Genomic DNA, 22893 nt, shown 5'->3' with positions numbered 1-22893 from the left:
ATTAATGTTCTTCACCTAATTCACTCATTAAAAAATTGTCAGTTAAGTGGTTAATGCTATCAGCAACACATGGCTATACTACAGTCCTGATGATCTGTCTAGCCACTCATTGTCCATGGTAAACATTTAATTGTCCTGGGAAAACTGGACTTTTGGAGACGTGTCTAGGCCAGTCATCTACATCAGGCATACATTTTCTGCACTGAATCAATGTTAAAGAGAATACAGCCTAAGCCTATAGATTTATAATGACATCTAGGTCCATTTATAACCAATACCCATAAGGCTGGGATTACAAAATAATTTCTAAAACTGTATTCTCATGAATATTGGTGCACCCCTCAATATGGCCAAAGATTGGTGGATTGGATCGCTGATTAACAGAATGGTGACCGAGGCTTAGATGTATGACCTGCATTACTCCAAGGTCTAGAAAGAGCTTATAGGTTAGTGTGGAACAACCTCAAAATGTAATTTTCAGGAAGTTGCCTGAAGATATATAATATATAAATATATCCACATGTGTCCTGCACACACATCAATAAAGTTAATCAATGGGGTGCTCCCAGTAGATATTCACTGAATTGGTGGGTCCACTTATATATTTGTAGATTCCAAAAAGATAGAGGGGCACTCTCCAAGAAAAGATATCTCCATATAGTGTAACAAAATGTTATTCAGGTATATTCAGTGTGTCTCCCCTCTGATGAACCTGTGGCATCTTAGCCCCTCTGCATACATCACATTGCGTGGAGACGCCTGTTGGCTCTTGATGTCTATTAAGTTTTTTTCCTACATATGAGTGAATTTGATGTGTTACCTATGGAACCACATAGAGAATATGAGTGAGTTAATTTACACTGTCCCTTAATATGATTCTGTGCTGCTGCGGGAGCTCCTTGCAGCCTTGAGCAGTGCAGGAGTCAGGAGATCAGGAATAGAAGCTCCCATGAGCCTTTGCACATCACTCTCTCCCTTTCAGAGGACTGCCCGGGAGCTCTGCCAGCAGACACCCTAGCCTGGACGATTGAACAGCACGGCACCCTGACAAAGGAAGCACCCGAGGAGAAGACCAGGCATCAGTGACAGGCTGGGCCGGGGGGAAGGGTGGAAGATGCCCCCCAGGCCAGTCCCATTTTCCGCACCTTGGCCCAGCCTGATACTACATAGCTGCAGCATGGGCCGCAGTCTCCTGGTCGCAGTGGAAAAGCAGAGCTCCGGCTGCTGGCAGTGACACTGGTCATCTGTGGAGAAGAAGAGGCCGACTCTTCCGGGAGCCCCAGCGATAAGAGTGGGTGAGTTGTCCCTTGGGGAGTCAGTGGCGCATGCAAGGTGGGGGGTGGGGGTGGGTTCTGAGTACCCAGAAAACCCCCCTGACTAGCCAAATTCTTTTTTTCTGAGACGAAGACATCTGTGTCTTCATCTCAGTACAAATCGCGACCGCGGATCACTGAAGCTGCTGCTGCACGGAGCTCTCGTCGGGGCAGACCTCAGACTGTTCACAGCAGCGCGTGAAACTTGCTGCTCCCGCTCCTGCTCCTCACATTCTACTATGACATGGCCCCAGATGTGTGTGAATGTGAGTGTGTGTGATATGTAAATATATATTTTAATAAACACAATACAGTATGCAGTAATGTATATGTTACAATAGGTCCAGTTGCTTCTGTTTTATTCTTAATATTGTTATTTGTATATTGGATTTTAGAGACATGCTGGCCGTCCTGATGATGTTGTAGTCGTTGCGGTATCTTGCAGTATGTCTATGGACATGATATCTAGTGAGTTACTACTTTGATATTTATCACACTAAGGTGATAGAGGTACAGTGCTCTAGACTGGTGAAGTTTTTTTCTTATTGAAGTATTATGCCCAGAGGTGGCCTGGCAGGTTGAGTCTGATTTTTTTTTTTATATTTTTTTTCCCATTTAGACGCTGTGTTTCACTATTAATATATGAATGTGAATTTTTTAACGGTGAAAATTATATGCCTTTTCCTGAAGAAGATTCATGTTTTTGAATCGAAACGTCGAGACTATATGAGGCTACTCTGAATAAAATTGATGACCATTTAAATTTTTTTATTGGAGTTTATTCCTGGAGAGTGCACCCTCCTACCTCGTGTCGGAACGGTATATGTTTGGTGGACCATCATGTGGATCCATTGGGAGCACCCCGAAAGTGTTTTAAGAAGATTCATGAGAGTGCAGCACCTATATTATATATTATATCATGCGGACATAGTCCTATATTGATTTCCTGACACCCATGCACATTATGTCTATTGGAATTTTCTTATGATATTATTGGACGTAATGGAACTCTGATCTTTATCCAAGCTGATTGGCAGTCTAATGTTTTATGTATTTGTTTGTGTATATTCTGTATGTGTATTAATATTATTTCTGGTGAGCTGTAGGGAGATATCTTAACAAACACTTTAAAATGGCACAGGGTGGCTCTTATTTATTAGATGATGGCCTCCTTTCACAAGTGGAATAAAGAACCATCTCATTTACGTATGAGGAGGTAGAAAAACTACTTTTTGACAAACTTGACTTTGATACATTACCAGCTGAAACACCGGCGGATGTATATTTTAAAGTCTTGAAACAGCGACAGCAAGAGGTGGATTTGTTACTACACGGCCAGTTTTTGTCTGAATATCATAGAAGGAAACATTCCTACAGGGTTCCGTGTAGCCAATATACCCACATTGGGCAGGAACAACCCCCTATTTTGTAGCCGCTGGTGCGGAGTTTTGAATAAGTGCTCACTCGACTTGATGGCTTTGGTCATTGAAGAGGTCGGTAGTGAACTTAAGAAAATTAGATTGGAGATTGAGTCTACTAATCTTACAGCCATTCCCTTATTGAAGGATGATAAAACTGGAAACTCCTTTGCTGGATTACAACAACAAATTGAGAATTATCAAAATGAACTCATTTCCTTCAAACGTAGAAAACTAACTACTGTCAACACCGATTATCAAAATCACACCGTTTGTCGGTGGTTGTTAGGTAATGGTAGTTCTAGAATCTCTACCAGAGGGGCAGGTTTGTACAGACATCGACGAGTATTTGTACATAATGATGAGTTTGGTTCTTCACAGTCTACATCGGATACTGATCAAAATGATGAAGCTCGAGAGAATCCCCGTTTTTTAGAGCAAGGTGTCGAGAACCCCGTAGGGGCAATTGGCAGCTCCAGAAACACCGTAGGCCCCATCCGAGGCTTGGAAGGTACAAGAAGAAGGGGACGACCAAGACAGGTATAGCAACCATTTTCAATCTATCTGATGTACAACTGGGAGAATCAGAAATTAGTTTATTGGCCCGTGGTCTCTCCTTTGTACCCACATCTAGGTATAATAAGTTTCAAGGCACTGTCGATCAATATAAATTTGGTCGTAATCTACGTCTTAAGGAGTTTTTCATGAATACATCTAGTCAAGATAATAATCCATCTAAGTTTAAACGTCCCTCCTCTTTTGATCCCGCTTCTGGTAATGCCAGTCTAAAGACCTTTTTACATCTTGTTAAGGATGACACCAGTAACATGCCAATACCTAAAATATATGACAATTTATTCCCTGCAGAGAGAGTAGCACTGAAGCAGTTAAGAGATAATTCTCAACTTTTTATACGCCCGGCAGACAAGGGTGGGGCAGTTGTCATGAAGAACTGGCATGATTATGATCATGAAGTGACACGACAACTGTCTGATACATCCACTTATATACAGTTGAATACTAACCCTATTCCTAAATTGAAGTAAAAAATTGATCAGTGCCTGAAGGTAGGCTATGACTTTGGGGTGGTTGAGTAAGGATCTTCTAGCGTATTTAATTGTTGACCATCCACATTATCCAATAATGTACACGCTCCCGCAGGTACATTAGACCTTACAGCACCCACCCGGCAGGCCGATTATCACAGCCGAGGAATCGCTGTTACAGCCGTTGGCTGTTTTTTTGGATAGCATTCTTCAACCCTATGTGGTGAGAAGTAGTAGCTATATTAAAGATACAGGGGATTTTTTGGAACAACTGGGTGGTTTTACTGGACTGAAGGAGGGTACATTACTGGCGACAATGAATGTATGCATCGTATACGGTTATCCCTCACTCTGAGGGTGTGGATGTTTTGCGTAGGGTCATCCAACGATCCACAGCTTTACCCTTACCCATTGAATACATTTTGGAGTTGGCCGAATTGGTCCTCAAATGTAATCACTTCAAGTATAAAGATACTTTCTCTAACGTCCTAAGTGGATGCTGGGGACTCCGTAAGGACCATGGGGAATAGCGGCTCCGCAGGAGACTGGGCACAAAGTAAAAGCTTTAGGACTAGCTGGTGTGCACTGGCTCCTCCCCCTATGACCCTCCTCCAAGCCTCAGTTAAGATTTTGTGCCCGAACAAGAAGGGTGCAATCTAGGTGGCTCTCCTGAGCTGCTTAGAGTAAAAGTTTAAATAGGTTTTTTTATTTTCAGTGAGACCTGCTGGCAACAGGCTCACTGCATCGAGGGACTAAGGGGAGAAGAAGCGAACTCACCTGCGTGCAGAGTGGATTGGGCTTCTTAGGCTACTGGACATTAGCTCCAGAGGGACGATCACAGGTTCAGCCTGGATGGGTCCCGGAGCCGCGCCGCCGGCCCCCTTACAGAGCCAGAAGAGCGAAGAGGTCCGGAAAAATCGGCGGCAGAAGACGTTCCTGTCTTCAAATAAGGTAGCGCACAGCACCGCAGCTGTGCGCCATTGCTCTCAGCACACTTCACACTCCGGTCACTGAGGGTGCAGGGCGCTGGGGGGGAGCGCCCTGAGACGCAATAAAACACGTTTTAAACCTTATATGGCTAAAGAAATGCATCACATATAGCTTCTGGGCTATATGGATGCATTTAACCCCTGCCAGTTTTCCTAAAAAAAGCGGGAGAAAAGGCCGCCGTGAAGGGGGCGGAGCCTATCTCCTCAGCACACAAGCGCCATTTTCCCTCACAGCTCCGTTGGAGGGAAGCTCCCTGGCTCTCCCCTGCACTACACTACAGAAAGGGTTAAAAAAGAGAGGGGGGCACTAATTAGGCGCAGTATTAACTATACAGCAGCTATAAGGGGAAAAACACTTATATAAGGTTATCCCTGTATATATATAGCGCTCTGGTGTGTGCTGGCAAACTCTCCCTCTGTCTCCCCAAAGGGCTATTGGGGTCCTGTCCTCTATCAGAGCATTCCCTGTGTGTGTGCTGTATGTCGGTACTTTTGTGTCGACATGTATGAGGAGAAAAATGATGTGGAGACGGAGCAGATTGCCTGTAATAGTGATGTCACCCCATAGGGGGTCGACACCTGAGTGGATGAACTGTTGGAAGGAATTACGTGACAGTGTCAGCTCTGTATAAAAGACAGTGGTTGACATGAGACAGCCGGCTACTCAGCTTGTGCCTGTCCAGACGTCTCATAGGCCGTCAGGGGCTCTAAAGCGCCCGTTACCTCAGATGGCAGATATAGACGCCGACACGGATACTGACTCCAGTGTCGACGGTGAAGAGACAAATGTGACTTCCAGTAGGGCCACACGTTACATGATTGAGGCAATGAAAAATGTTTTACACATTTCTGGTAATACGAGTACCACCAAAAAGGGGTATTATGTTCGGTGAGGAAAAACTACCTGTAGTTTTCCTGAATCTGAGAAATTAAATGAGGTTGTGTGATGATGCGTGGGTTTCCCCCGATAACAACTGATAATTTCTAAAATGTTATTGGCATTATATCCTTTCCCGCCAGAGGTTAGGGTGCGTTGGGAAACACCCCCTAGGGTGGATAAAGCGCTCACACGCTTGTAAGGGCTCTACCTTCGCCTGAGATGGCCGCCCTTAAGGATCCTGCTGATAGAAAGCAGGAGGGTATCCTAAAAGGTATTTACACACATACTGGTGTTATACTGCGACCAGCAATCGCCTCAGCCTGGATGTGCAGTGCTGGGTTGGCGTGGTCGGATTCCCTGACTGAAAATATTGATACCCTAGATAGGGACAATATATTTTTGCCTATAGAGCATTTAAAAGATGCATTTCTATATATGCGTGATGCACAGCGGAATATTTGCCGACTGGCATCAAGTCTAAGTGCGTTGTCCAGTTCTACCAGTAGAGGGTTATGGACACGTCAGTGGTCAGGTGATGCGTATTCCAAACGGCATTTGGAAGTATTGCTTTATTAAGGAGTTATTTGGGGTCGGTCTTTCAGACCTGGTGGCCACGGCAACAGCTGGGAATTCCACGTTTGTACCCCAGGTCGCCTCTCAACATGAGAAGACGCCGTATTATCAGGCGCAGTCTTTTCGTGGACAAGCGGGCAAAAGGTTCCTCATTTCTGCCCCGTGACAGAGGGAGAGGAAAAAGGCTGCAGAAATCAGCCAGTTCCCAGGAACAGAAACCCTCTCTCGCCTCTGCCAAGCCCTCAGTATACGCTGGGGCTTTACAAGCAGAATCAGGCACGGTAGGGGGCCCGTCTCAATGAATTTCAGCGCGCAGTGGGCTCACTCGCAAGTAGACCCCTGGATCCTTCAGGTGATATCTCAGGGGTACAAATTAGAATTCGAGACGTCTCCCCCTCGCCGTTTCCTAAAGTCGGCTTTACCGATGTCTCCTTCTGACAGGGAGACAGTTTTGGAAGCCATTCACAAGCTGTATTCCCAGCAGGTGATAATCAAGATACCCCTCCTGCAACAGGGAACGGGGTATTATTCCACACTGTTGTGGTACCGAAGCTGGACGGCTCGGTGAGACCGATTCTAAATCTAAAATCTTTGAACACTTACATACAGAGGTTCAAATTCAAGATTGAGTCACTCAGAGCAGTCATTGCGAACCTGGAAGAAGGGGACTACATGATGTCTCGGAACATCAAGGATGCTTACCTTCATGTAAAAATTTACCCTTCTCACCAAGGGTACCTCAGGTTTATGGTACAGAACTGTCACTATCAGTTCAGACGCTGCCGTATGGATGGTCCACGGCACCCCGGGTCTTTACCAAGGTAATGGCCGAAATGATGATATTCCTTCGAAGGAAGGGAATTTTAGTTATCCCTTACTTGGACAATTCCCTGATAAGGGTAAGATCCAGGGAACAGTTGGAGGTCGGTGTAGCACTATCTCAGGTAGTGTTGCGGCAGCACGATTGGATTCTCAATATTCCAAAATCGCACCTGGTTCCGACGACGTGTCTTCTGTTCCTAGGGATGATCCTGGACACAGTCCAGAAAAAGGTGTTTCTCCCGGAGGAGAAAGCCAGGGAGTTATCCGAGCTAGTCAGGAACCTCCTAAAACCGAGCCAAGTCTCAGTGCATCAATGCACAAGGGTTCTGGGTAAAATGGTGGCTTCCTACGAAGCAATCCCATTCGGCAGATTCCACGCAAGAACTTTCCAGTGGGACCTGCTGGACAAATGGTCTGGGTCGCATCTTCAGATGCATCAGCGGATAACCCTGTCACCAAGGACAAGGGTGTCCCTCCTGTGGTGGTTGCAGATAGAGATGAGCGCCTGAAATTTTTCGGGTTTTGTGTTTTGGTTTTGGGTTCGGTTCCGCGGCCGTGTTTTGGGTTCGAACGCGTTTTGGCAAAACCTCACCGAATTTTTTTTGTCGGATTCGGGTGTGTTTTGGATTCGGGTGTTTTTTTCAAAAAACACTAAAAAACAGCTTAAATCATAGAATTTGGGGGTCATTTTGATCCCAAAGTATTATTAACCTCAAAAACCATAATTTACACTCATTTTCAGTCTATTCTGAATACCTCACACCTCACAATATTATTTTTAGTCCTAAAATTTGCACCGAGGTCGCTGTGTGAGTAAGATAAGCGACCCTAGTGGCCGACACAAACACCGGGCCCATCTAGGAGTGGCACTGCAGTGTCACGCAGGATGTCCCTTCCAAAAAACCCTCCCCAAACAGCACATGACGCAAAGAAAAAAAGAGGCGCAATGAGGTAGCTGTGTGAGTAAGATTAGCGACCCTAGTGGCCGACACAAACACCGGGCCCATCTAGGAGTGGCACTGCAGTGTCACGCAGGATGGCCCTTCCAAAAAACCCTCCCCAAACAGCACATGACGCAAAGAAAAAAAGAGGCGCAATGAGGTAGCTGTGTGAGTAAGATTAGCGACCCTAGTGGCCGACACAAACACCGGGCCCATCTAGGAGTGGCACTGCAGTGTCACGCAGGATGTCCCTTCCAAAAAACCCTCCCCAAACAGCACATGACGCAAAGAAAAAAAGAGGCGCAATGAGGTAGCTGTGTGAGTAAGATTAGCGACCCTAGTGGCCGACACAAACACCGGGCCCATCTAGGAGTGGCACTGCAGTGTCACGCAGGATGTCCCTTCCAAAAAACCCTCCCCAAACAGCACATGACGCAAAGAAAAAAAGAGGCGCAATGAGGTAGCTGACTGTGTGAGTAAGATTAGCGACCCTAGTGGCCGACACAAACACCGGGCCCATCTAGGAGTGGCACTGCAGTGTCACGCAGGATGTCCCTTCCAAAAAACCCTCCCCAATCAGCACATGATGCAAAGAAAAAGAAAAGAAAAAAGAGGTGCAAGATGGAATTGTCCTTGGGCCCTCCCACCCACCCTTATGTTGTATAAACAAAACAGGACATGCACACTTTAACCAACCCATCATTTCAGTGACAGGGTCTGCCACACGACTGTGACTGATATGACGGGTTGGTTTGGACCCCCCCCAAAAAAGAAGCAATTAATCTCTCCTTGCACAAACTGGCTCTACAGAGGCAAGATGTCCACCTCATCTTCACCCTCCGATATATCACCGTGTACATCCCCCTCCTCACAGATTATCAATTCGTCCCCACTGGAATCCACCATCTCAGCTCCCTGTGTACTTTGTGGAGGCAATTGCTGCTGGTCAATGTCTCCGCGGAGGAATTGATTATAATTCATTTTAATGAACATCATCTTCTCCACATTTTCTGGATGTAACCTCGTACGCCGATTGCTGACAAGGTGAGCGGCGGCACTAAACACTCTTTCGGAGTACACACTTGTGGGAGGGCAACTTAGGTAGAATAAAGCCAGTTTGTGCAAGGGCCTCCAAATTGCCTCTTTTTCCTGCCAGTATAAGTACGGACTGTGTGACGTGCCTACTTGGATGCGGTCACTCATATAATCCTCCACCATTCTAGCAATGTTGAGAGAATCATATGCAGTGACAGTAGACGACATGTCCGTAATCGTTGTCAGGTCCTTCAGTCCGGACCAGATGTCAGCATCAGCAGTCGCTCCAGACTGCCCTGCATCACCGCCAGCGGGTGGGCTCGGAATTCTGAGCCTTTTCCTCGCACCCCCAGTTGCGGGAGAATGTGAAGGAGGAGATGTTGACAGGTCGCGTTCCGCTTGACTTGACAATTTTGTCACCAGCAGGTCTTTCAACCCCAGCAGACCTGTGTCTGCCGGAAAGAGAGATCCAAGGTAGGCTTTAAATCTAGGATCGAGCACGGTGGCCAAAATGTAGTGCTCTGATTTCAACAGATTGACCACCCGTGAATCCTTGTTAAGCGAATTAAGGGCTGCATCCACAAGTCCCACATGCCTAGCGGAATCGCTCCCTTTTAGCTCCTTCTTCAATGCCTCCAGCTTCTTCTGCAAAAGCCTGATGAGGGGAATGACCTGACTCAGGCTGGCAGTGTCTGAACTGACTTCACGTGTGGCAAGTTCAAAGGGCATCAGAACCTTGCACAACGTTGAAATCATTCTCCACTGCACTTGAGACAGGTGCATTCCACCTACTATATCGTGCTCAATTGTATAGGCTTGAATGGCCTTTTGCTGCTCCTCCAACCTCTGAAGCATATAGAGGGTTGAATTCCACCTCGTTACCACTTCTTGCTTCAGATGATGGCAGGGCAGGTTCAGTAGTTTTTGGTGGTGCTCCAGTCTTCTGTACGTGGTGCCTGTACGCCGAAAGTGTCCCGCAATTTTTCTGGCCACCGACAGCATCTCTTGCACGCCCCTGTCGTTTTTTAAAAAATTCTGCACCACCAAATTCAAGGTATGTGCAAAACATGGGACGTGCTGGAATTTGCCCATATTTAATGCACACACAATATTGCTGTCGTTCTCCGATGCCACAAATCCACAGGAGAGTCCAATTGGGGTAAGCCATTCCGCGATGATCTTCCTCAGTTGCCGTAAGAGGTTTTCAGCTGTGTGCGTATTCTGGAAAGCGGTGATACAAAGCGTAGCCTGCCTAGGAAAGAGTTGGCGTTTGCGAGATGCTGCTACTGGTGCCGCCGCTGCTGTTCTTGCGGCGGGAGTCCATACATCTACCCAGTGGGCTGTCACAGTCATATAGTCCTGACCCTGCCCTGCTCCACTTGTCCACATGTCCGTGGTTAAGTGGACATTGGGTACAACTGCATTTTTTAGGACACTGGTGAGTCTTTTTCTGACGTCCGTGTACATTCTCGGTATCGCCTGCCTAGAGAAGTGGAACCTAGATGGTATTTGGTAACGGGGGCACACTGCCTCAATAAATTGTCTAGTTCCCTGTGAACTAACGGCGGATACCGGACGCACGTCTAACACCAACATAGTTGTCAAGGACTCAGTTATCCGCTTTGCAGTAGGATGACTGCTGTGATATTTCATCTTCCTCGCAAAGGACTGTTGAACAGTCAATTGCTTACTGGAAGTAGTACAAGTGGGCTTACGACTTCCCCTCTGGGATGACCATCGACTCCCAGCGGCAACAACAGCAGCGCCAGCAGCAGTAGGCGTTACACGCAAGGATGCATCGGAGGAATCCCAGGCAGGAGAGGACTCGTCAGAATTGCCAGTGACATGGCCTGCAAGACTATTGGCATTCCTGGGGAAGGAGGAAATTGACACTGAGGGAGTTGGTGGGGTGGTTTGCGTGAGCTTGGTTACAAGAGGAAGGGATTTACTGGTCAGTGGACTGCTTCCGCTGTCACCCAAAGTTTTTGAACTTGTCACTGACTTATTATGAATGCGCTGCAGGTGACGTATAAGGGAGGATGTTCCGAGGTGGTTAACGTCCTTACCCCTACTTATTACAGCTTGACAAAGGGAACACACGGCTTGACACCTGTTGTCCGCATTTCTGGTGAAATACCTCCACACCGAAGAGCTGATTTTTTTGGTATTTTCACCTGGCATGTCAACGGCCATATTCCTCCCACGGACAACAGGTGTCTCCCCGGGTGCCTGACTTAAACAAACCACCTCACCATCAGAATCCTCCTGGTCAATTTCCTCCCCAGCGCCAGCAACACCCATATCCTCCTCATCCTGGTGTACTTCAACACTGACATCTTCAATCTGACTATCAGGAACTGGACTGCGGGTGCTCCTTCCAGCACTTGCAGGGGGCGTGCAAATGGTGGAAGGCGCATGCTCTTCACGTCCAGTGTTGGGAAGGTCAGGCATCGCAACCGACACAATTGGACTCTCCTTGTGGATTTGGGATTTCAAAGAACGCACAGTTCTTTGCGGTGCTTTTGCCAGCTTGAGTCTTTTCAGTTTTCTAGCGAGAGGCTGAGTGCTTCCATCCTCATGTGAAGCTGAACCACTAGCCATGAACATAGGCCAGGGCCTCAGCCGTTCCTTGCCACTCCGTGTGGTAAATGGCATATTGGCAAGTTTACGCTTCTCCTCCGACAATTTTATTTTAGGTTTTGGAGTCCTTTTTTTACTGATATTTGGTGTTTTGGTTTTGACATGCTCTGTACTATGCCATTGGGCATCGGCCTTGGCAGACGACGTTGCTGGCATTTCATCGTCTCGGCCATGACTAGTGGCAGCAGCTTCAGCACGAGGTGGAAGTGGATCTTGATCTTTCCCTAATTTTGGAACCTCAACATTTTTGTTCTCCATATTTTAATAGGCACAACTAAAAGGCACCTCAGGTAAACAATGGAGATGGATGGATTGGATACTAGTATACAATTATGGACGGGCTGCCGAGTGCCGACACAGAGGTAGCCACAGCCGTGAACTACCGCACTGTACTGTGTCTGCTGCTAATATATAGACTGGTTGATAAAGAGATAGTATACTCGTAACTAGTATGTATGTATAAAGAAAGAAAAAAAAACCACGGTTAGGTGGTATATACAATTATGGACGGGCTGCCGAGTGCCGACACAGAGGTAGCCACAGCCGTGAACTACCGCACTGTACTGTGTCTGCTGCTAATATATAGACTGGTTGATAAAGAGATAGTATACTCGTAACTAGTATGTATGTATAAAGAAAGAAAAAAAAACCACGGTTAGGTGGTATATACAATTATGGACGGGCTGCCGAGTGCCGACACAGAGGTAGCCACAGCCGTGAACTACCGCACTGTACTGTGTCTGCTGCTAATATATAGACTGGTTGATAAAGAGATAGTATACTCGTAACTAGTATGTATGTATAAAGAAAGAAAAAAAAACCACGGTTAGGTGGTATATACAATTATGGACGGGCTGCCGAGTGCCGACACAGAGGTAGCCACAGCCGTGAACTACCGCACTGTACTGTGTCTGCTGCTAATATATAGACTGGTTGATAAAGAGATAGTATACTCGTAACTAGTATGTATGTATAAAGAAAGAAAAAAAAACCACGGTTAGGTGGTATATACAATTATGGACGGGCTGCCGAGTGCCGACACAGAGGTAGCCACAGCCGTGAACTACCGCACTGTACTGTGTCTGCTGCTAATATATAGACTGGTTGATAAAGAGATAGTATACTCGTAACTAGTATGTATGTATAAAGAAAGAAAAAAAAACCACGGTTAGGTGGTATATACAATTATGGACGGGCTGCCGAGTGCCGACACAGAGGTAGCCACAGCCGTGAACTACCGCACTGTACTGTGTCTGCTGCTAATATAGACTGGTTGATAAAGAGATAGTATACTCGTAACTAGTATGTATGTATAAAGAAAGAAAAAAAAACCACGGTTAGGTGGTATATACAATTATGGACGGGCTGCCGAGTGCCGACACAGAGGTAGCCACAGCCGTGAACTACCGCACTGTACTGTGTCTGCTGCTAATATAGACTGGTTGATAAAGAGATAGTATACTACTAATATTATATATACTGGTGGCCAGGTCACTGGTCACTAGTCACACTGGCAGTGGCACTCCTGCAGCAAAAGTGTGCACTGTTTTAAAATATAATATTATGTACTCCTGGCTCCTGCTATAACCTATAACTGGCACTGCAGTAGTGCTCCCCAGTCTCCCCCACAATTATAAGCTGTGTGAGCTGAGCAGTCAGACAGATATATAATATATATAGATGATGCAGCACACTGGCCTGAGCCTGAGCAGTGCACACAGATATGGTATGTGACTGACTGAGTCACTGTGTGTATCGCTTTTTTCAGGCAGAGAACGGATATATTAAATAAACTGCACTGTGTGTCTGGTGGTCACTCACTATATAATATATTATGTACTCCTGGCTCCTGCTATAACCTATAACTGGCACTGCAGTAGTGCTCCCCAGTCTCCCCCACAATTATAAGCTGTGTGAGCTGAGCAGTCAGACAGATATATATAATATTATATATAGATAATAGATGATGCAGCACACTGGCCTGAGCCTGAGCAGTGCACACAGATATGGTATGTGACTGAGTCACTGTGTGCTGTGTATCGCTTTTTTCAGGCAGAGAACGGATTATAAATAAAACTGGTGGTCACTATCAGCAAAACTCTGCACTGTACTGAGTACTCCTAATGCTCCCCAAAATTAGTAAATCAAGTGTCTCTCTAATCTATTCTAAACGGAGAGGACGCCAGCCACGTCCTCTCCCTATCAATCTCAATGCACGTGTGAAAATGGCGGCGACGCGCGGCTCCTTATATAGAATCCGAGTCTCGCGATAGAATCCGAGCCTCGCGAGAATCCGACAGCGTCATGATGACGTTCGGGCGCGCTCGGGTTAACCGAGCAAGGCGGGAAGATCCGAGTCGCTCGGACCCGTGAAAAAAAACATGAAGTTCGTGCGGGTTCGGATTCAGAGAAACCGAACCCGCTCATCTCTAGTTGCAGAGTGCTCATCTTCTAGAGGGCCGCAGATTAGGCATTCAGGACTGGGTCCTGGTGACCACGAATGCCAGCCTGCGAGGCTGGGGAGCAGTCACACAGGGAAGGAATATCCAGGGCTTATGGTCAAGCCTGGAGACATCACTTCACATAAATATCCTGAAGCTAAGGGACATTTACAATGCTCTAAGCTTAGCAAGACCTCTGCTTCAAGGTCAGCCGGTGTTGATCCAGTCGGACAACATCACGGCAGTCACCCACGTAAACAGACAGGGTGGCACAAGAAGCAGGAGGGCAATGGCAGAAGCTGCAAGGATTCTTCGCTGGGCGGAAAATCATGTGATAGCACTGTCAGCAGTATTCATTCCGGGAGTGGACAACTGGGAAGCAGACTTCCTCAGCACGACCTCCACCCGGGAGAGTGGGGACTTCACCCAGAAGTCTTCCACATGATTAAAAACTTGACAGGTATTGCGCCAGGTCCAGGGACCCTCAGGCAATAAGCTGTAGATGCTCTGGTAACACCGTGGGTGTACCAGTCAGGGTATGTGTTCCCTCCTCTGCCTCTCATACCCAAGGTACTGAGATTGATAAGATGGAGAGGAGTAAGCACTATATTCGTGGTTCCGGATTGGCCAAGAAGGACTTGGTAACCGGAACTTCAAGAGATGCTCACAGAGGATCCGTGGCCTCTACCTCTAAGAAGGGACCTGCTCCAGCAAGGACCCTGTCTGTTCCAAGACTTACCGCGGCTGCGTTTGACGGCATGGCGGTTGAACGCCGGATCCTGAAGGAAAAAAGGCATTCCGGATGAAGTCATCCCTATCCTGATCAAAGCCAGGAAGGATGTAACCGCAAAAACATTATCACCGCAATTGGCGAAAATATGTTGCGTGGTGCGAGGCCAGTAAGGCCCGACGGAGGAAATTCAACTGGGTCGATTCCTACATTTCCTGCAAACAGGAGTGTCTATGGGCCTGAAATTGGGGTCCATTAAGGTTCAAATTTCGGCCCTGTCAATTTTCTTCCAAAAAGAACTAGCTTCAGTCCCTGAAGTTCAGACGTTGTAAAAGGGGTACTGCATATACAGCCTCCTTTTGTGCCTCCAGTGGCACTTTGGGATCTCAATGTAGTTTTGGGTTCCAAAAGTCACATTGGTTGGAACCACTTAAATCTGTGGAGTTAAAATATCTCACATGAAAAGTGGTCATGCTGTTGGCCCTGGCCTGGGCCAGGCGCGTGTCAGTATTGGCGGCTTTATCCTGAAAAAGCCCTTATCTGATTTTCCTTTCGGACAGGGCGGAATTGAGGACTCGTCCTCAGTTTCTCCCCAAGGTGGTTTCAGCGTTTCACCTGAACCAACCTATTTGTGGTGCCTGCGGCTACTAGGGACTTGGAGGATTCCAAGTTGCTGGACGTAGCCAGGGCCCTGAAAATATATGTTTCCAGGACGGCTGGAGTCAGAAAATCTGACTCGCTGTTTATCCTGTATGCACCCAACAAGCTGGGTGCTCCTGCTTCTAAGCAGACTATTGCTCGTTGGATTTGTAGTACAATTCAGCTTGCACATTCTGTGGCAGGCCTGCCACAGCCAAAAATCTGTAAATGCCCACTCCACAAGGAAGGTGGGCTCATCTTGGGCGGCTGCCCGAGGAGTCTCGGCTTTACAACTTTGCCGAGCAGCTACTTGGTCAGGAGCAAATACGTTTGTAAAATTCTACAAAATTGATATCCTGGCTGAGGAGGACCTGGAGTTCTCTCATTTGGTGCTGCAGAGTCATCCGCACTCTCCCGCCCATTTGGGAGCTTTGGTATAATCCCCATGGTCCTTACGGAGTCCCCAGCATCCACTTAGGACGTTAGAGAAAATAAGAATTTACTTACCGATAATTCTATTTCTCATAGTCCGTAGTGGATGCTGGGCGCCCATCCCAAGTGCGGATTGTCTGCAATACTTGTACATAGTTATTGTTACAAAAATCGGGTTATTATTGTTGTGAGCCATCTTTCAGAGGCTCCTCTGTTATCATGCTGTTAACTGGGTTCAGATCACAGGTTATACGGTGTGATTGGTGTGGCTGGTATGAGTCTTACCCGGGATTCAAAATCCTTCCTTATTGTGTACGCTCGTCCGGGCACTGTATCCTAACTGAGGCTTGGAGGAGGGTCATAGGGGGAGGAGCCAGTGCACACCAGCTAGTCCTAAAGCTTTTACTTTGTGCCCAGTCTCCTGCGGAGCCGCTATTCCCCATGGTCCTTACGGAGTCCCCTGCATCCACTACGGACTATGAGAAATAGAATTATCGGTAAGTAAATTCTTATTTTTTATATGCAGTCATCAGGGACGGCGATGGGGTCAAATTTGGCCCCTGCCTATGTAAATCTGTATATGACACATTATGAAAATTCATTTATATTTCCGAAATATGGGCATCAAATAGTTTTTTTTTAGACGCTTCATCGACGATGTGTTTCTTGTATGGAATGTTGTTTACTACCAAATTTGACAATTGTTCCAGTTCTGTTCGTAAAATTATTCATAAACATTGGCCTATTGTGGCCTCTGATCCGGGGCTTCCATTTAACAAGATGGGCCCACCTATGATGGCATACAGGAGGGGTCCCAACCTAAACGTATGTATGTATGTATGTATGTATGTATGTGTGTATATATATATATATATATATATATATATATATATTTTCATAGTGCTTCACTTTTTCCACATTTTGTTATGTTACAGCCGTATTTCAAAATTAAATAAATACATTTTTGTCCTCAAAATTCTACACACAATACCCCATAATGACAATGTGAAAAAAGTTTTTTTTGAGATTTTCGCAAATTTATTAAAAATAAAAAACTAAGAAATCACATGTACGTGAGTATTCACAGCCTTTGCCATAAAGCTAAAAATTGAGCTCAGGTGCATCCTGTTTCCACTGATCATCCTTGAGATGTTCCTACAGCTTAATTGGAGTCCACCTATAGTAAATTCAGTTGATTGGACATGATTTGGAAAGGCTATAGACCTCTCTATAAAAGGTCCCACACTTGACAGTGCATGTCTGAGCACAAACCAAGCATGAAGTCAAAGGAATTGCCTGTAGACCTCCGAGACAGGATTGTCTTGAAGCACAAATCTCGGAAGGGTACAGAAAAATATCTGCTGCTTTGAAGGTCCCAATGAGCACAGTGGCCTCCATCATCCGTAAATGGAAGAAGTTCGGAACCACCAGGACTCTTCCTAGAGCTGGTCAGCCATCTAAACTGAGCAATCGGGGGAGAAGGGCCCTAGTCAGGGAGGTGACCAGATGGTCACTCTGTCAGAGCTACAGCATTCCTCTGTGGAGACAGGAGAACCTTCCAGAAGAACAACTATCCATGCAGCAATCCACCAAACAGGCCTGTATGGTAGAGTGGCCAGATGGAAGCCACTCCTTAATAAAAAGCACATGGCAGCCCATCTGGAGTTTGCCAAAATACACCTGAAGGACTCTCAGACAATGAGAAACAAAATTCTCTGGTCTGATGAGACAGATTGAACTCTTTGGCGTTAATGCCAGGCGTCATGTTTGGAAGAAACCAGGCACCGCTCATCACCAGGCCAATACCATCCCTACAGTGAAGCATGGTGGTGGCAGCATCATGCTGTGAGGATGTTTTTCAGTGGCAGGAACTTGGAGACTAGTCAGGATAGAGGAAAAGATGAATGCAGCAGTGTACAGAGACATCCTGGATGAAAACCTGCTCCAGAGCGCTCTTGAACTCAGGCTGGGGTCTCGGTTCATCTTTCAGCAGGACAACAACCCTACGCACACAGCCAAGATATCAAAGGAGTGGCTTCAGGACAACTCTGTGAATGTCCTTGAGTGGCCCTGCCAGAGCCCAGACTTGAATCCGATTGAACATCTCAGGAGAGATCTGAATATGGTTGTGCACCGACGTTTCCCATCCAACCTGATGGAGCTTGAGAGGTGCTGCAAAGAGGAATGGGCGAAACTGCCCAAAGATAGGTGTGCCAAGCTTGTGGCATCATATTCAAAAAGACTTGAGGCTGTAATTGCTGCCAAAGGTGCAGCAACAAAGTATTTGAGCAAAGGTTGTGAATACTAATGTACATGTGATTTATTAGTTTTTTTATTTTGAATGAATTAGCAAAAAATCTAAAAAAAAACATAAATTTTTGCATTGTCATTATGGGGTATTGTGTGTAGAATTTTGAGGAAACAAAATTAATTTATTTCATTTTGCAATAGGGCTGTAACATAACAAAATGTGGAAAAAGTGAAGCGCTGTGAATATTTTCTGGATGCTATGTATGTATGTGTGTACATGTATGTGTGTGTGTATATGTATATTTTTCATACGTCCTAGCTGGAGTCACATCAAGAACCATGGGGTATAGACGGGATCCACGGGAGACATGGGCACTTTAAGACTTTCAAATGGTGTGACCTGGCTCCTCCCTCTATGCCCCTCCTCCAGACTCCAGTTTAGAATCTGTGCCTAGTGAGACTGGATGCACTCTGAGGAGCTCTACTGAGTTTCTCTGGAAAAGACTTATGTTAGGTTTTTATTTTCAGGGAGAACTGCTAGCAACAGTCTCCCTGCTTCGTGGGACTTAGGGGAGAGAAGTCAGACCTACTTCTGTGAGTTTCAAGGCTCTGCTTCTTTGGCTACATGACACCATTAGCTCCTGAGGGTTTGATCACTAGGTACGCCTAGGGGCTCATTCCCAGAGCTGGCCGTCACCCCCCTTGCAGAGCCAGAAGTCAGAAGACAGGTGAGTAGAAGAAGCAAAGAAGACTTCAGTGACGGCTTCTGAGGTACCGCACAGCGATCACACGTTGCGCGCCATGCTCCCACACACACAGGCACTACAGGGTGCAGGGCGCAGGGGGGGGGGGACGCCCTGGGCAGCATATATACCTCAATATAAGACTGGCAACAGGGGACATAGGTGCCAGGGCACTGTCCTAACCCCCGCCAGTATAAAGATTTTTAATAAAAATAGCGGGACTGAAGCGCGCCATTACGGGGGCGGTGCTTAGCCCTCACAGCTCACACAGCCAGCGCCATTTTCTCTTGTAGAGACGTTGGTCCTTCCTCACACTGCTGAAACTATCAGGGTGCAAAACGGGGGGGGGGGGGGGGCACAGTAAAATTGGTGCAATATTTGTTAATATAAAAGCGCTGCAGGTTTGGGGCATTCTATTGTGTTCAGAACTGTTGATTAAGCGTTGGGTTATGAGCTGGTAAACTCTATCTGTGTCTCTCTGACATGTTTGGTACACGTGTGTCAGCATGTCTGAGCCGGAGTGCTTCCCACAAACGGCTGTGGTAGTGACCCTGCCGGCACCGCCGACTCCTGATGGTACTTGGTACATGTGTGTCAACATGTAGGTGGATGAATGTTTTTTTCCAAGAGAAAACTATATTAGGGACACAGACATGTGTGGGTGGCCCTGTTGGCACCACCAATATATGACTGGGTAAAAAAATTGCATGTTGATGTGATGCATATCAGAGAGGGCTATGTGTGTGTGTGTGTGTGTGTGTGTGTGTGTGTGTGTGTGTGTGTGTGTGTGTGTATATATATACAGTGGGGATCGAAAGTTTGGGCACCCCAGCAAAAATTAATTTTAATGTGCAAAGAGAAGCCAAGGAAAGATGGAAAAATCTCCAAAAGGCATCAAATTACAGATTAGACATTCTTATAACATGTCAAAAAAAGTTTGATTTTATTTCCATCATTTACACTTTCAAAAGAACAGAAAACAAAAAATGGCGTCTGCAAAAGTTTGGGCACCCTGCAGAGTTAATACCTTGTACTGCCCCCTTTGGCAAGTATCACAGCTTGTAAACGCTTTTTGTAGCTAGCCAAGAGTCTTTCAATTCTTGTTTGAGGTATCTTCGCCCATTCTTCCTTACAAAAGTCTTCCAGTTCTTTGAGATTCCTGGGCTGTCTGTGACGCACTGCTCTTTTAAGGTCTATCCATAGATTTTCAATTATGTTGAGGTCAGGAGATTGTGAAGGCCATGGCAAAACCTTCAGTTTACGCCTCTTGATGTAATCCACCGTGGATTTTGAGGTGTGTTTAGGATCATTATCCATTTGTAGAAGCCAGCCTCTCTTTAACTTCAGCTTTTTCACAGATGGCATCAAGTTAGCGTCCAAAATTTGCTGGAATCTTATTGAATCCATTTTTCCTTCTACTCGTGAAATGTTCCCTGTGCCACTGGCTGCAATACAACCCCAAAGTATGATTGATCCACCCCCATGCTTAACAGTTGGACAGAGGTTCTTTGCATTAAATTGTGTGCCCTTCCTTCTCCAAACGTACCTTTGCTCATTCCGGCCAAAAAGTTCTATTTTAAACTCATCGGTCCACAGAACTTTATTCCAAAATGCATCAGGCTTGTCTATATGTTCATTTGCAAACTTCAAACGCTGATTTTTGTGGTGAGGACGTAGAAGAGGTTTTCTTCTGATGACTCTTCCATGAATACCATATTTGTACAAGTATCTCTTTATAGTGGAATAGTGTACCACAACTCCAGTGTCTGCCAGATCTTCCTGGAGGGATCGTGCAGTCAAACGTGGATTTTGACTTGCTTTTCTCACAATCCTGCGAGCTGTTCTGTCTGATATTTTTCTTGGTCTTCCAGATCTTGCTTTAACTTCCACTGTTCCTGATGACTGCCATTTCTTAATTACATTCCGAACAGAGGATATGGGCATCTGATAACGCTTTGCTATCTTCTTATAGCCTTCTCCTGCTTTGTGAGCGTCAACTATTCTCAGTTTCAGTGTTCTACACAACTGCTTAGAGGAATGGTGCTGATTGTTGGAGCAAGGTCAGATGAGTCTGGGCTTTTAAAACCTTTGAGATTGACATCCCCTGGTCTTTCCAGACAATGATTGAGAACAATCCATGACACTGCCAGGTCTCAGCTGTCCAAAGGGGGCAGTACAAGGTATTAACTCTGCAGGGTGCCCAAACTTTTGCAGATGCCATTTTTTGTTTTCTGTTCTTTTAATAGTGTAAATGATGGAAATAAAATCAAACTTTTTTTGACATGTTATAAGAATGTCTAATCTGTAATTTGATGCCTTTTGGAGATTTTTCCATCTTTCCTTGGCTTCTTTTTGCACATTAAAATGAATTTTTGCCTGGGGTGCCCAAACTTTCGATCCCCACTGTATGTGTATGTATATATATATATATATATATATATATATATATATACACTGCTCAAAAAAATAAAGGGAACACTAAAATAACACGTCCTAGATCTGAATGAATGAAATATTCTTATTAAATACTTTGTTCTTTACATAGTTGAATGTGCCGACAACAAAATCACACAAAAATTATCAATGGAAATCAAATTTATTAACCCATGGAGGTCTGGATTTGGAGTCACCCTCAAAATTAAAGTGGAAAAACACACTACAGGCTGATCCAACTTTGATGTAATGTCCTTAAAACAAGTCAAAATGAGGCTCAGTAGTGTGTGCGGCCTCCTTGAGCAGTGTATGTATGTATATATATATATATATATATATATATATATATATATATATATATATATATATATATATATATGCTCTTCTCCCTGTACACAAATGACTGTACCTCAGAGGCGCAATCAGTAAGGATCATCAAATTCGCCGATGACACCACCGTCATCGGCCTCATCAAGGATGGGGATGAATCGGCCTATAGACAGGAAGTAGACCGGCTGGCCCAGTGGTGCATCCACAACAACCTTGACCTCAACCCCCTCAAAACTGTCGAGATGATAGTGGACTTCAGGAAGAAGTCATCTAGTGCACCTCCGCTAACGATTGCTGACAGTGTGGTATCGCTAGTGGACTCCTTCAAGTTTCTAGGGACCACAATCTCCAGGGACCTTAAATGGGGGTCCAACACTGACGCCACTGTTGGGAAAGCGCAGCAGAGGTTGTTCTTCCTCAGGCAACTAAGGAAGTTCAACATCCCACAGAAGCTCCTGCTCCTCTTCTACTCCGCGATTGTGGAGTCGGTACTGTGCTCCTCGATACTCGTATGGTACAGCTCCGCCAGCGCGAGGGACATATGCAGGCTCCAAAAGGTGGTCAGAACCGCAGAGAAGATCATCGGGGCCGACCTTCCCTCAGTCCAGGACCTGTACTTGTCCAGAGCTAAAAAGCGGGCAATGAAGATAGTAAAAGACCAGCTACACCCCGGCCACAGCATGTTTAACTTGCTTCCTTCAGGCAGGCGTTACAGGGCTGTCCCCGCCAGATCCACCAGAAGCCTCAAAAGTTTCTTTCCCCAAGCTGTCCGCCTGCTGAACTCCTGAACATTGACTGACTAGACGTACATGTAACTCACTTGTGTCCCTACGGTATACCTATCTGTGTAACTTTACTTGCCCCCCCCCCCCCCCCCACACACACACACCTGCTTACCTGTTACCTACTTGGCTGTTGTATAGCAAACCGAAGACAAATTCCTAGTATACGTAAGTATACCTGGCCAATAAAGCTGATTCTGATTCTGATATATATGTATATATGTATGTATATATATATATATATAGTAAGGTTGCATGAATAGGTGACACAGACGTAGAAATATCTATGGAGGATGTCTTGTTCATAGCTATGTTTCCCTCAGACCCCTTGGGGTCGCAAACAGGTTATTTTGCCCAGTTACTACTCCTGATACCGACACAGATGCTAATTCCTGTGTCGACCATAATGTTTCCTGATGAGATCCAAAAAAGAAAAGAAAAGGAGCATTTAGTACA

At 45.8% G+C, this 22893-nt stretch overlaps 1 protein-coding gene across 1 annotated transcript in view; it reads left to right on the top strand.

The window, feature by feature from the left end:
* The window catches only part of NAV3 (neuron navigator 3), a 1127960-nt gene that overhangs the window by 172473 nt on the left and 932594 nt on the right, over positions 1–22893 (top strand). The window lies entirely within an intron of this gene.

This window comes from Pseudophryne corroboree, chromosome 6 (assembly GCF_028390025.1).
Source record: "Pseudophryne corroboree isolate aPseCor3 chromosome 6, aPseCor3.hap2, whole genome shotgun sequence".
Lineage (NCBI taxonomy): Eukaryota > Metazoa > Chordata > Amphibia > Anura > Myobatrachidae > Pseudophryne > Pseudophryne corroboree.
The sequence above is the reverse complement of the archived record's forward strand: the minus strand, read 5'-3'. Positions and strand labels throughout refer to the sequence as shown.